The 11490-nt window shown below is 48.4% G+C and overlaps 1 pseudogene; it reads left to right on the top strand.

The window, feature by feature from the left end:
- Positions 1–296: 296 nt before the first annotated feature.
- LOC105820779 lies at positions 297–5996 on the top strand (annotated as a pseudogene).
- The last annotated feature ends 5494 nt before the right edge of the window (positions 5997–11490 follow it).

Here is an 11490-nt window from a genome sequence, read left to right as displayed (position 1 = left end):
AAAGACCAGGAGAAGCTCCACCATTTGACAAACACTAGCCGATAATAAGTGGGTTCATTTACGTAAAATAAAACATGTGAGGGCCAAACTATGGCCCCTTCCAAATCCAAAATTCTAAGCATGATTGGATAGGCTAAATATTCCAGGTATTCCAACAGAGGAGTTGGGACCAGCCCAGCCACTCTCCAGAGCAGATCTCTAATGTTTATCAGATACCACTCGCAAATGGATAAAAGATTCACTGTCTTTCCACTCAATCCTACAGTGAATAGGAGCCTGGATCTTCCAAAGGAAGCATGACCCTCTTGAGGTAAGTAATGAGCAAGCTGGCAGTTGGCATGCTGTCTGTCTTGACTTGCTAGGGACTTACAGGTTGCTGCTTGCCTACACATACACTGTGGTACAATCCAGGAATACGGTGAGCAGCAGCTTGAGAGGACTTGCATCTGCAGGCGAAAGGGAGCTCTGATCTCATCTTCACAGAGATGCAAGGGTGCATCCAGAAGAGTGGGCATTTCTGCTGCAGGAGCAAGAAATTCAACCCTTTGGGGTAACTCGTTCTCTTACACTTTTCAAGGATGGGCTGCAACTATGTCAAAAAGAAGGCGGCTCGCAGGGATGCAAGTTCTCTACCTGGCTCTTTTGGAAGCAAACCTGAGGGCAACACACCATCCCTCCAAGTTCAAAAATGCCAGTGTAAGAAACAAAAGCAATATGGGTGGCTGGGGGCAAGGGCCCTCCTCTGTTAGTTTTGAGAAGACTGCAACATGAACACTTCCGAAGCCGGGAAACCTCCTACTTCCCTGTTAGTTCAAGCCACTGGAACTAAGGCTAGTTCTCCATGTGAATGTCTCTGGGCGCACCGGGGCTGAAGAGTTCTGCAGCGGAGGGCGAAATGCAGAAACTCAACTTGGTTTTTCTGTGTTCGGATCCTGAGTCATCCCTTTCTTCTTTGGATGTTAAAGTTGTACTCATCAGCCTGCATTTTTTGCAAGATCTGATACTTGCTAATGACTGTTCTTCAATCCAAGAAAAAAAAAAAAAACTTTAGAGGAGCCTGACCCATTTCCCCAGAAGCTCAGAACTTGACTGCTGTGGTCAAGTTCAATAGATATTAATCCCCTGACACAGCAAGACAGGCACAATCTCTTTTACAGAAATTAGCAGGTACCTTCGACAAGATTTTTATTAGTCTCTGACAGCCCTGCACTGGAGACCTCCAAAATACCAAAAGATATGGCTAGGCACAGTGGCTCATGCCTGTAATCCCAGCACTTTGGGAGGCTAAGGTAGGAGGATCACTTGAGCCCAGGAGTTTGAGACCAGCCTGAGCAGCATAGCAAGACCCCATCTCTACAAAAAATTAAAAAATTAGCAGGGCGTGGTGGTGCACGCCTGTAGTCCCAGCTACTCAGGAGGCTGAGGCAGGAGGATCCCTTAAGCCCAGGAGTTTGAGGTTGCAGTGAGCTATGATGAAGCCATTGCACTCTATCTAGCCCAGGCAACAGAAGAGAGGTCATGTCTCAAATAAATAAATAAATAAATAAATAAAAGATATGACCCCTGCCATCAAGGCACTTATGACACAGAAGTAAGGAAGACTGCCTGGACCCAGTGCACGTCACACGGTATGTAGCTGAGAACAGTCCAGGTGCAATCACAGCTCAACTACTGACTAGCTGGGTAACCACAAGGCCGAGCAAGCTACTTATCCCTCAATTTCCTCATCTGTAAAATAGGGAGCATGAATGCAGTGTGGACATGAGAATCCAATGCTGTAACTCCCTTGACTACTCTAGGTCCCTCATACAGTATTTCCCTTTTTGTGACTGGCTTATTTCACTTAGCATAATGTCCTCAAAGTTGATCTGTGTTGTAGCATGTGTCAGAATGTCCTTCCCTTTTAAGGCTGAATAATATTCCACTATATGTATAGACCGCGTTTTGATTATACATTCATCAATCGACAGACACGTGGGTTGCCTGCACCTTTGGTTATTGTGAATAGTGCTGTCACGTACGTGGGGATGCAAGTATCTCTTCAAGTCCTTGCTTTCGCTTTCTTTGGGTATATAGTTACAAGTGGAATCGCTGGATCATATGGTAATTCTATTTTTAATTTTTTGAGGTGCATGTATCTTTTAAAAATTATATCACACTTCTCCATAACTACAATTAATAGAAAAGTACGTTTTCTTCTTTATTCAAGGAATGTTTATTCGGCGCCAACTATATGAGAGGCCTTGGGCTAGGTCCCAGGGACACAATCCATCGTGGTCCTCCCATCTCCCGGGGGCTCACGGTTTAGTGGGAAGGACAGGCAGGAATCAGATCACAGGCAAACATCTGGGACAGACAACAGTAAAATTGACGCAGGCAGCAGTGACTCTAACATCAGTCATATTACAGGAAAGAGTTTTAGACGGGCAGCCCAGGGGTAGGTCTGTGTTGTGGGTTGGGCTGTGTGCCCCAGAAAGACATGTCCAGGTCCTGACTCCTGCAACTTGCCAATGTGATCTTCCTTGACCGTGTTTCGGTCTTTGCAGATGTAATCACATTAAGAGGAGGTCATACTGGATTAGGGTGGACTCTATTCCAATGACTGGTGTCCTTATAAAAAGATGGAAATTTGGACACAGAGACAGACGCAGGGAAGAAGAACGTATGAAGACAGAGGCAGAGATGTCACTGGTGTAGCTGCAAGCTGAGGAGGTCACCAGAGGCTGGAGGAGGAAAGGAGGGATTCTCCCCCGAGCTGTCAGAGGGGCGGGACCCTGGACTCTGCCAACGCCTTGCTCGCGGCACCTCCTGAACCGAGAGAGAACACGCTTCAGCCGTAGGAAGCCACTCTGTCTGGGGTACTTTGGTACCGCAGCCCTAGGAAACTACACGGGGTGGGATGTGGGGAAAGTCCTAGGTTGGAATTCTTTCCTGTCTTTCCTTGGTGCAAGGAGGGGAGAGACAGAGAGTGAAGAACTAGACTTTGATCTTGAAATTTCTAACCAACTAACCACTTAAGATCCTGGCCCATTGACCTGAGTCTCTGTTTCCAAATCTACAGGGTATGAGTGCCCCTTAGACGACATCTGGGTCCCAATGTTGAGGGGATCTGAGTCTTTTTTTTTTTTTTTTTTTGAGTCTCACTTCTGTTGCCCTAACTAGACTGAGTGCCATGGCGTTAGCCTAGCTCACAGCAACCTCACACTCCTGGGCTCAAGCAATCCTTCTGCCTCAGCCTCCCGAGTAGCTGGGACTACAGGCATGCGCCACCATGCCCGGCTAATTTTTTCTATATATTTTTTTTAGTTGTCCGATTAATTTCTTTCTATTTTTAGTAGAGACGGGGTCTCACTCTTGCTCAGGCTGGTCTTGAACTCCTGAGCTCAAACAATCCGCCCTCCTCGGCCTTCCAGAGAGCTAGGATTACAGCCGTGAGCCACCGCGCCCGGCCTGGATCTGAGTCTTTTTAAAACAAACCCACCAGGGGCAGTTCCCGATTATCCCTACGGAAGGGCAACAGAGGCACCATTGGTATTTGGGCTGTGACACAAGGCAGGATGTTTAACAAACTGGGTTAAATGCCAGCAACTCGCCCTGCCCTACCTGCCCTGTAACAAAAATGCCTCCGCACATATTCCTAAAGGAGCCGGCCAGAGTTGAGCCCGCAGGAGGGGATGTGTCTGGAAGCTGAGCTGTAGAGCAAGCCCACTGATTTTCCTTACGATTTGTGTTTGAATACATCCGGAGTATATTTGCTCTTCTGTGATGGGATTCTGGGGGTTGGAGGGCACCCTGGAACGTGGCCCTTCAGGACTGCCCCCCAATCCTATCTGCTGAGACTGGGGTATCGCCTCAGGCAGAATCACTCACTTAGGGAGCCACAGGGCAACTGGGAATGTCCCATGCCCGTGGGTGCGCTGGGGATAGCGTTGGGAAGCCCCTCTGAGTGGGACATGGAGGCAGGAAGCAGACACCCCCTGGAAGAGAGGAGAAGACCCAGTCCTCCCAGACTCTTGCAAAGCCCCCAGGACCCACCCGAGGGCCACGTGAGTGCCGAGTCACCTGCCTGGCACAGGCGCCACTTCCCACCCGCTCCTCGGGCACCCAAGTGTTCCAGCGCCCGTCACTGTGCCTCCCCCGCCGCTGTCAACACAAACACCCACACACAGGCAGCAGTAAAAATAACCAGCCGTCTCATAGCGTGCCTCATGCCTCATCCCCTTCGCCAGGCGCGGCTCTCACAGTGCCCTGAAGGCACCAGGAGAGCCGGGACGGGGGAGGACAGGGGCAGGGAGTGAGACAGATCGAAGCCCTGTGCTTTGTCTGCGCTGTCAGACAGAGATCACCTCTAACAGAGATAAGTCAGAGGCCCTTCCCTTCCCTGGCAGCGAAGCCCCAGCTGCGAGTGTCTCTCCCCCAGGCGGCCCCTCTACCTGCAATGACAGTTCTTGCTACCAGCAAGTTCCCGTGTGCCTTTAGAGCCCATAGAACTTTGGGGATGAGTCAGCCAGCTGCCGCCTTGACACCCACCCCCGGGACCCTCCCCAGCCCACAGGACGAGTATTTATTTATTTCACACAGGTATATTAGTGCCCAGGCAGGAAAGAAGTGAAAACCATAACCCCAGACCAGAGCCAGCATCCACATGGGGCACAGTCACCAGTGGAGCTCCTAATCGGCAAGGCCAAATCAAACCCTCATGTAGGGGTTGAAGTGTGTCACCACAAAAGACACGTTGAAGTCCCAACCCCTGGCACCCATGAATGCAACCATATAAGCTCCCCAGGGCTGCATAACAAAGCACCACAGACCAGGTGGTCGAACAGCAGGCACCCATCTCTCACAGTTCTGAAGCTGGAAGTCTGGGATCAAGGCGCCAGCAGGGCTGTCTCCTGAGGCCTCTCTCCGTGGCTGGCAGACGGCCGCCTTCCCGCCGTGTCCTCACATGAACCTCCCTCTGCGCGCACATCCCTGGTCTCTCTGGGTCCAAATTCCCTCTTCTTCTAAGGACACCAGTCAGACTGGATTGGGGCCCACCCTAACGGCCTCATTTTAACCTAATCACCCCTTTAAAGGCCCTGTCTCCAAATACAGTCACATTCTGAGGGACTAGGGGTTAGGGCTTCACCATGTGAATTTGGGGGGGACACATTTCAGCCCCTAACAGTGGCCTTATCTGGAAATTGTTTACCATTGGTGAACGGGTCGTGCAGATGTAACCAGTTAAGATGAGGACATACTGGAGTAGGATGGTCCCCTAATCCTACATGACTGGTGTCCTTATATAGGAAGAAAAGAAACACAGAGACACTCACAGAGCAGATGACCACGTGAGGACAGAGACACACGGGAGACGGCCACATGGCAGCAGAAGCGCGACAAGTCAAAGCAGGCCAAAGATGGCTGGCGATCGCCACAAGGTAGGAGGAGGCAAAGAAGGATTTTGTGCAGAATCTCGGAAGCAGCTGATCCTGCTGACATCATGACTTTGGACTTCTGTCCTCCAGAACAAGGAGAGAATAAAGTTTTGTTGTTTTAAGCCACCCAGTTCGTGGGCTTGGTTAGGGCAGCCCTAGGAAACAAGGCCCCGGGCAACCCAGGCTGAACAGTTCGAGGGGCACTGAAGGTTCAGACGCCTGGAGCCACGGAGCCATCTACAGACAGCCCCATCAAAACTACCACCTTCTAGGAAGCTCTCGGGCATGGCCTTCCGTGTCCCCACTGCCAGTGTGTCGCCGTGGATCTGACCTGCCACCTGCAGAAACCTGCCAAATGTGATGACATCAAGAAGGTGGTGACACAGGCATCAGAGGGCCCCTCGAGGGAGCAGGTTGTCTGCTCCGAGTTCAGCAGTGACACCTACTATTCCACCTTTGACGGGGGGGCTGGCATCGCCATCAATGATCACTTTGTCAAGCTCATTTCCTGGTATGACGAGGAATTTGGCTACAGTAAGAAGGTGGCGGACCTTGGTCCACATGGCCTCCAAGGAGTAAGAGCCCTTGGACCGCCAGCTCCAGCCAGAGCATGAGAGGACAGACGTCCTCAGCGGCTTGGGCGTCCCTGCCCACTGAGTCCCCCACCACGCTGAGAAGCTCCCTCCTCCGCACCGTTTCCATGCCTGACCCCTGAAGGATGGGAGGGGCCTAGGGAGCCCCATCTTGTTATGTAGCATCAATATAGTTCCCTGTACTCAGCAAAAAAAAAAAAAAATTATTACCTTCTAATAAAATCCACAAATTGACTTAAAATGTGGTCTAGCAGAAGGATTCTCCATGGTGACTCCGTGGCCAGATGCCTGGGTTCAGATCCTTGCCCTGCCCCTCACCAGACACCCAACCTTGGCTGAGTCACACCCCCGGGGCCTCAGTTTTCTTCATCTGTAAAAAGGGCATGATGATAATAATATCTAGTTCATCCTGTTACGAAAGTCAAATGAGGGAATATTAATATTTATAAAGCATTATGTACCTGGCACAGAGTCCAAGCTATGAAAGGTTTTGACCAATCCTGACAAAGAATTATGTCACCTACACAAGCTTCTTTCCGTTGTACGTGACATCCTAGAAGGCCTGGTTCAGATCTCCCTCCCTCACCCTGGACTGATCCTGGGCAACTCCCAAATTCACCAAAGTTCCAGGAAGAGAGGAGGGGAAAGGGGGAATTTAATAATACAAAGGAAATACTCCTAAATAATTAAAACCCCAAGCTTACACCAGGTTGCCAGAGCAAGGGACAAAAGATTTTTAAGAAAATCCAATTTGAGAATCCATTGGAAAAATCAGTTGGAACCGACAGGCAGAAATAGACAAGAGAGACACTATCCCAGCCGTGGGCACAAGGGACAGGCAGCGGGTCAAGGTTGGTGGCAAACCACAGGCGGTGACAACCCACTGCACAGACACCAGTAGGCAATGCAGAAGAATGTTTTACAAGGCATTTACCTTTATCATGTGGTATGCACTGAATTTTTTTTTGTCTTACCGCAATTTTTTTAATGTTATCACAACAGCACTAAATAAACCAACAAACAGCCTGTGGACCCTCAGTTTGAAAACCAAGGACACACTCCTCTGCAAAATCCCTCCAGCTTCATTTTTCCAAAATATTTAACTTCAGAGACTAAATTCTGAGGAAAACTCCCAGGACCTTCTTTTCTTTTCCAAAGTCGAAGACAGGCTTTTTTAAATATGGGGAAAACGACAATGTTCTAGAATAAAACACATAAGACTGGACATTAAAGACTATGAGGAAACAGGGTTCCAGAAGGCTAAGGCTCTGTGCTGAAAAATTAGTAAAGTTTAATTATTCTTAACTTCTAAAAAGTTGTTTACTTTGTTTAATAAACATTTATATATGTGCCATATATAAGTTGCATACATATACACATGTACCACGCACCTGGCACTAAACACTTCACAAATATTAACTCATTTAATCCTCACAATGACCCTATGAGACAGATGAACTATATTACACCCATTTTACAGGTAAGGAAACTGAGGCCCAGAGAAACCACCTGCCTAAAGTTAAGAGCTGGGATTCCTGTCCATGCTCTTACTCACTAGATTATGCGGCTTTAAGTGATTATCAATTTTCTCACTATCTCAGATGCTCCTGTTCATTATTAAGCAAACTTCCTTTTGAGTTTCAATGCTACCATGTTGTGAAACGCAAACTGTTAATCCCTACAGCACAGCCACCTCAGGAGGGTGACCCACAAGCTCTCCCCGTCTCAGTAGTCGTCATTCCTTCCATTTTCTTCAGCAGTGGAATCAGAATGTCAAAATCAGCTCCACAGAAACCAGAACACACCTTTATTAGAAGAGTGAACTGTTGAATTTGTTCTAAAGGAATCTTTTGTACAGGAATCATGCCTGTTGGTCATTTTCTTTACGATCAATCTAGGCCTACTTGAAAAACAAGGTTCTGGCATGTCCCCCAAAGGACCGCAACAAAGGGACATTTCTGGGGGGAAGAAATTCCCTTGTATTTCAAAAGCTGCTCTGGCCCACCCTCCTCCCTCACCCCAGCCCAGTTCCACCTCATGATCTAAGAGGTGAAATTAAGAACAGACAAGCCAACTTTAGAATCAAAGATATTTGCCCCAAAATGTAATGCAAACCCAGGACTAAAGAAAGGGAAAACTCTTTTCAACTGAAAAGGCAATAATCCAGCCAAACTGGTTTAACCAGAGAATTAGCAAATTCTAGGTTCTTGCTTCTAGGGTTCTACAGGAGAGCCTCCAGTTCTTCAAGGCCAGGAAAACGGTTGCTGAAAATGCTAAATTACAAGGTAGAAAGAAAAGACAGTTTTTCAAAAATCACTTTAATTTGAATTTTGATACAACCACAGTCCTCAAATCCTCCAGGATTCTGAGCTGCAGAGCCCATGCCTGAGGTCTGGAGTACGGTGTTGGCTGGTGCAGCTGAGCTAGCTGCCCTCTCCCTGCAAGAAACAGGCCCCTGGAGCCAGCAGCTGGGTGGACCCACAGGACAAAACCGACTTTGTTCCAGTGGAGAGCCTACACTAGAAGCTGGGAGAGATGGAAAACGAGATAGAGCCACTTTGGATCTTGCTTCCAACTCTCATCATTCCTGTTACACATGTCCATGGCAGCGTCCGGACCCAGAAGTGGGCGGAAAGGCCATGTCTAGTTTGCAACTGTTTGCCAAAGGGCACTCGTAGCTTTTTCACAGACAGGACTACACTTTTACAGAACCCTAATATTCTTATGCCCTGGACCAAAAACTCCTCCTGAACTTCGTTCTCCACCTTTTCCCTTTCTTCACCATCTAGCCACAGGCCACCTTTCCAGAATCATGACCCGCCAGCCCCACAGTCCCTGTGTGCCTGAGGTGCCCCTTCTTCTTTTGTCTAAGACAGTCCCACCATGCTCCAAGTTGAGTTAGAGACTGTCCTCCCTCCCACTGCACGGCGGTTCTCAAAGTGCAGTTGCTGGATCAGCAGGAGCGATATCAAATGTTTGCACTTCACCCCAGACCTCCTGAATCGGAAACTGAGGGTGGATCAGCAATCTGTGCTTTCATAAGCCCTCCAGGCGGTTGACTCAAGTTTCATGCCCACTGCAATAGCCCTAACCAACACCTTACCCCTGCCTGCTTAGGTTAGGGACTCTATCGGTGTAAGCCCCTCAGAGCCTGGCACAAGCGAGGCACCCTATAAACACCCGCCTGTTGAATTAACCTAATGAACCTCTTCCAGAACTGGAAAGGGCAGTGTGAAATCAGCAACTTTACATGCCACTAAACCTCCACCACCATGTCCAGGCGTGCAGCGGCAGCAACACCCGGAATCCTGCAGGAAGAATCTGGAGTCGGTCAGAATTTCCACGGAGCCAGTGATTTAAGAAAAATGAATGTATGGCTCCCATTCATGGCCACCGTCTGAAGTAAGATCCCAAAACACACTGGGGAAGTGTTGAGAATGACACTGGTTTGTGTCTCAGAAGGGGTCTTCACTGGCTCCATGGGGACAGTAAAGTCAAACCACTCCCATAGGCTCCCAACGGAAGGGAATTCCCTCAGTGTAATTAACGCACCATATTTGGCGTGATGTCCTCTGGCCTCATCAGAGCCACTGATCCCAAATCTCAACCCTGCAAAACTCAACACACTGTCGGTGCCCATGCAACTAGACCCATCCAAGAAAAAAACAAAAACAAAGGAAGAAGAAAAGATGGACAAAAATCAGAATGAAATTGAATGAAGGTCAAAACGGTGTAGCACAAAATTCATGCAAATACATTAAGTTGGCATTACAGGGCTTCTCTCTTGGCCAGGCACTATGCCAGGGGCTTAAAGTGGGTTCACAGTGCCACGGTTAAGACCACAACTCTAAAGCCAGACCACCATTGTTCCCTGCACCACTATGTGATCTCAGGAGATCCATGTAAAGAACTTTAAAATAGTCCCATTACATAAAAATGTTAGTGGACAATATGATTACTATTAGTACTCATTGTGGAAAGCTAAAAAATGTCCCCTAAGGATATCCCCAGCCCCCAGTGAAGGAGGCAGGGAGATTCCACGCTGATCTAAGATGACAAGACACACACAGAGAAGGAGAAAGTAAAGTGACCACAGAGGCAGAGAGGGAGCGATGCAGCCACGAGCCAAGGAATGCTGGCGTAGGATGGCAGAATTCGCCACCCTCAAATATGCCACTTTGGCACAAGGATTATTTTGCGTTAGAGACACTTAAACAGTAGATGCGAGGAGGGCACTCCTACCTTTCTTTTCTTCCTGAAAGCCAGAAATAAAACCATGCAAAACGTGCCCTTCCTGTACCAGGAGGAAGGAAACACTCTTATCACCAGCGACGGAGAGTCGAGGCCAAGAAAAATCTGCACAAATAAACCTTGTCAAACTAACCCTTCTCTTCCTCACCACTCCTCCACGATGAACTCCCCAGCCCAGACCCCTTTGTCTTACGCTTCCATACTTCACGGCACTTGGTCTAACTGAGTATGTAGCCTCTTAGCCCTCAGTGCTTCCTGGAGCCTTCCTCTTTCTCATGAGGGCTCCCGTGCACATGTAAACATTACTGAATAAAACGTGCATGCTTTTCTCCTGTTAATCTGTTTTTCAGTAGTCTAATTTACAGGGCCCCAGCTGGAGAACCTGAGATTTTTGCCTCTCTTACTGCAGAAGCCGGGAGAGGCAAGGAAAGGATTCTCCCCCAGAGCTCCGGGAGGGAGTATGGCCACGATGACACCTTGATTTGGGGCCAGTGCGACTGATGTTGGACTTCCAGCCTCAGAGTTTGGAAACAATAAATTAGTGTTGTTTTAAGCCACCAGATTTGTGGCTTAGGAAACTACTACCTTCATTACTCATCATATTTATTTTTCTCAGTAACAACGCAAGCTAGGCAGTATTGTCCCCATTGTACGGAAAAGGAAGCTTACACTCCCGCGGCGGGGCAGCCCCTCGCGGTCACCGGGATGGGGCAAAGCCGGGTGCAAACCACACCAGTCTGATCTCGCCAGCTCCAGTGAATTGAAATGTGAGTTCCTGGGCCTTTAGGGGTAGCCTGGAAAACAATCGCCCTGGTAACATTATTTTTATGAAAAATGTACTCCAGATTCCAAGTAAAAGACAAAAGGAGGCTTAGAACACCACCATTCATGGGGGAGAAGGGTAGGATCATCCCACGAACAGGGTTTTCCAGTTAGAAATCGAAGCAATGCAATTAACCCATTCGTTGAAGGGTCCAAGTTATCCCGGTGACAGACAGGCTGTCCCCAACCCTCTGGAATCAACAACTCAAGAAAAGTTGTTACTGGCCTCAACTAAGGCTCCCCTTGTTCTGTAATAAACCCCAGAGCCTTCTACCTAAAATCCAGAACAGTAGTCACATGATGTACACGGCCCTACGGTGTCACCAACAGATGGCTGCTAAAGTCCCAATCATTTTGGGTTCCTAAGGAGAAGAATTTTGAGTCGTGGGAATTATTACTAAACACAT

Source organism: Propithecus coquereli, unplaced genomic scaffold, assembly GCF_000956105.1.
Source record: "Propithecus coquereli isolate 6110/MARCELLA unplaced genomic scaffold, Pcoq_1.0 Scaffold54, whole genome shotgun sequence".
Taxonomy (NCBI): Eukaryota; Metazoa; Chordata; class Mammalia; order Primates; family Indriidae; genus Propithecus; species Propithecus coquereli.
This window is presented reverse-complemented; position numbering and strand designations above follow the sequence as displayed.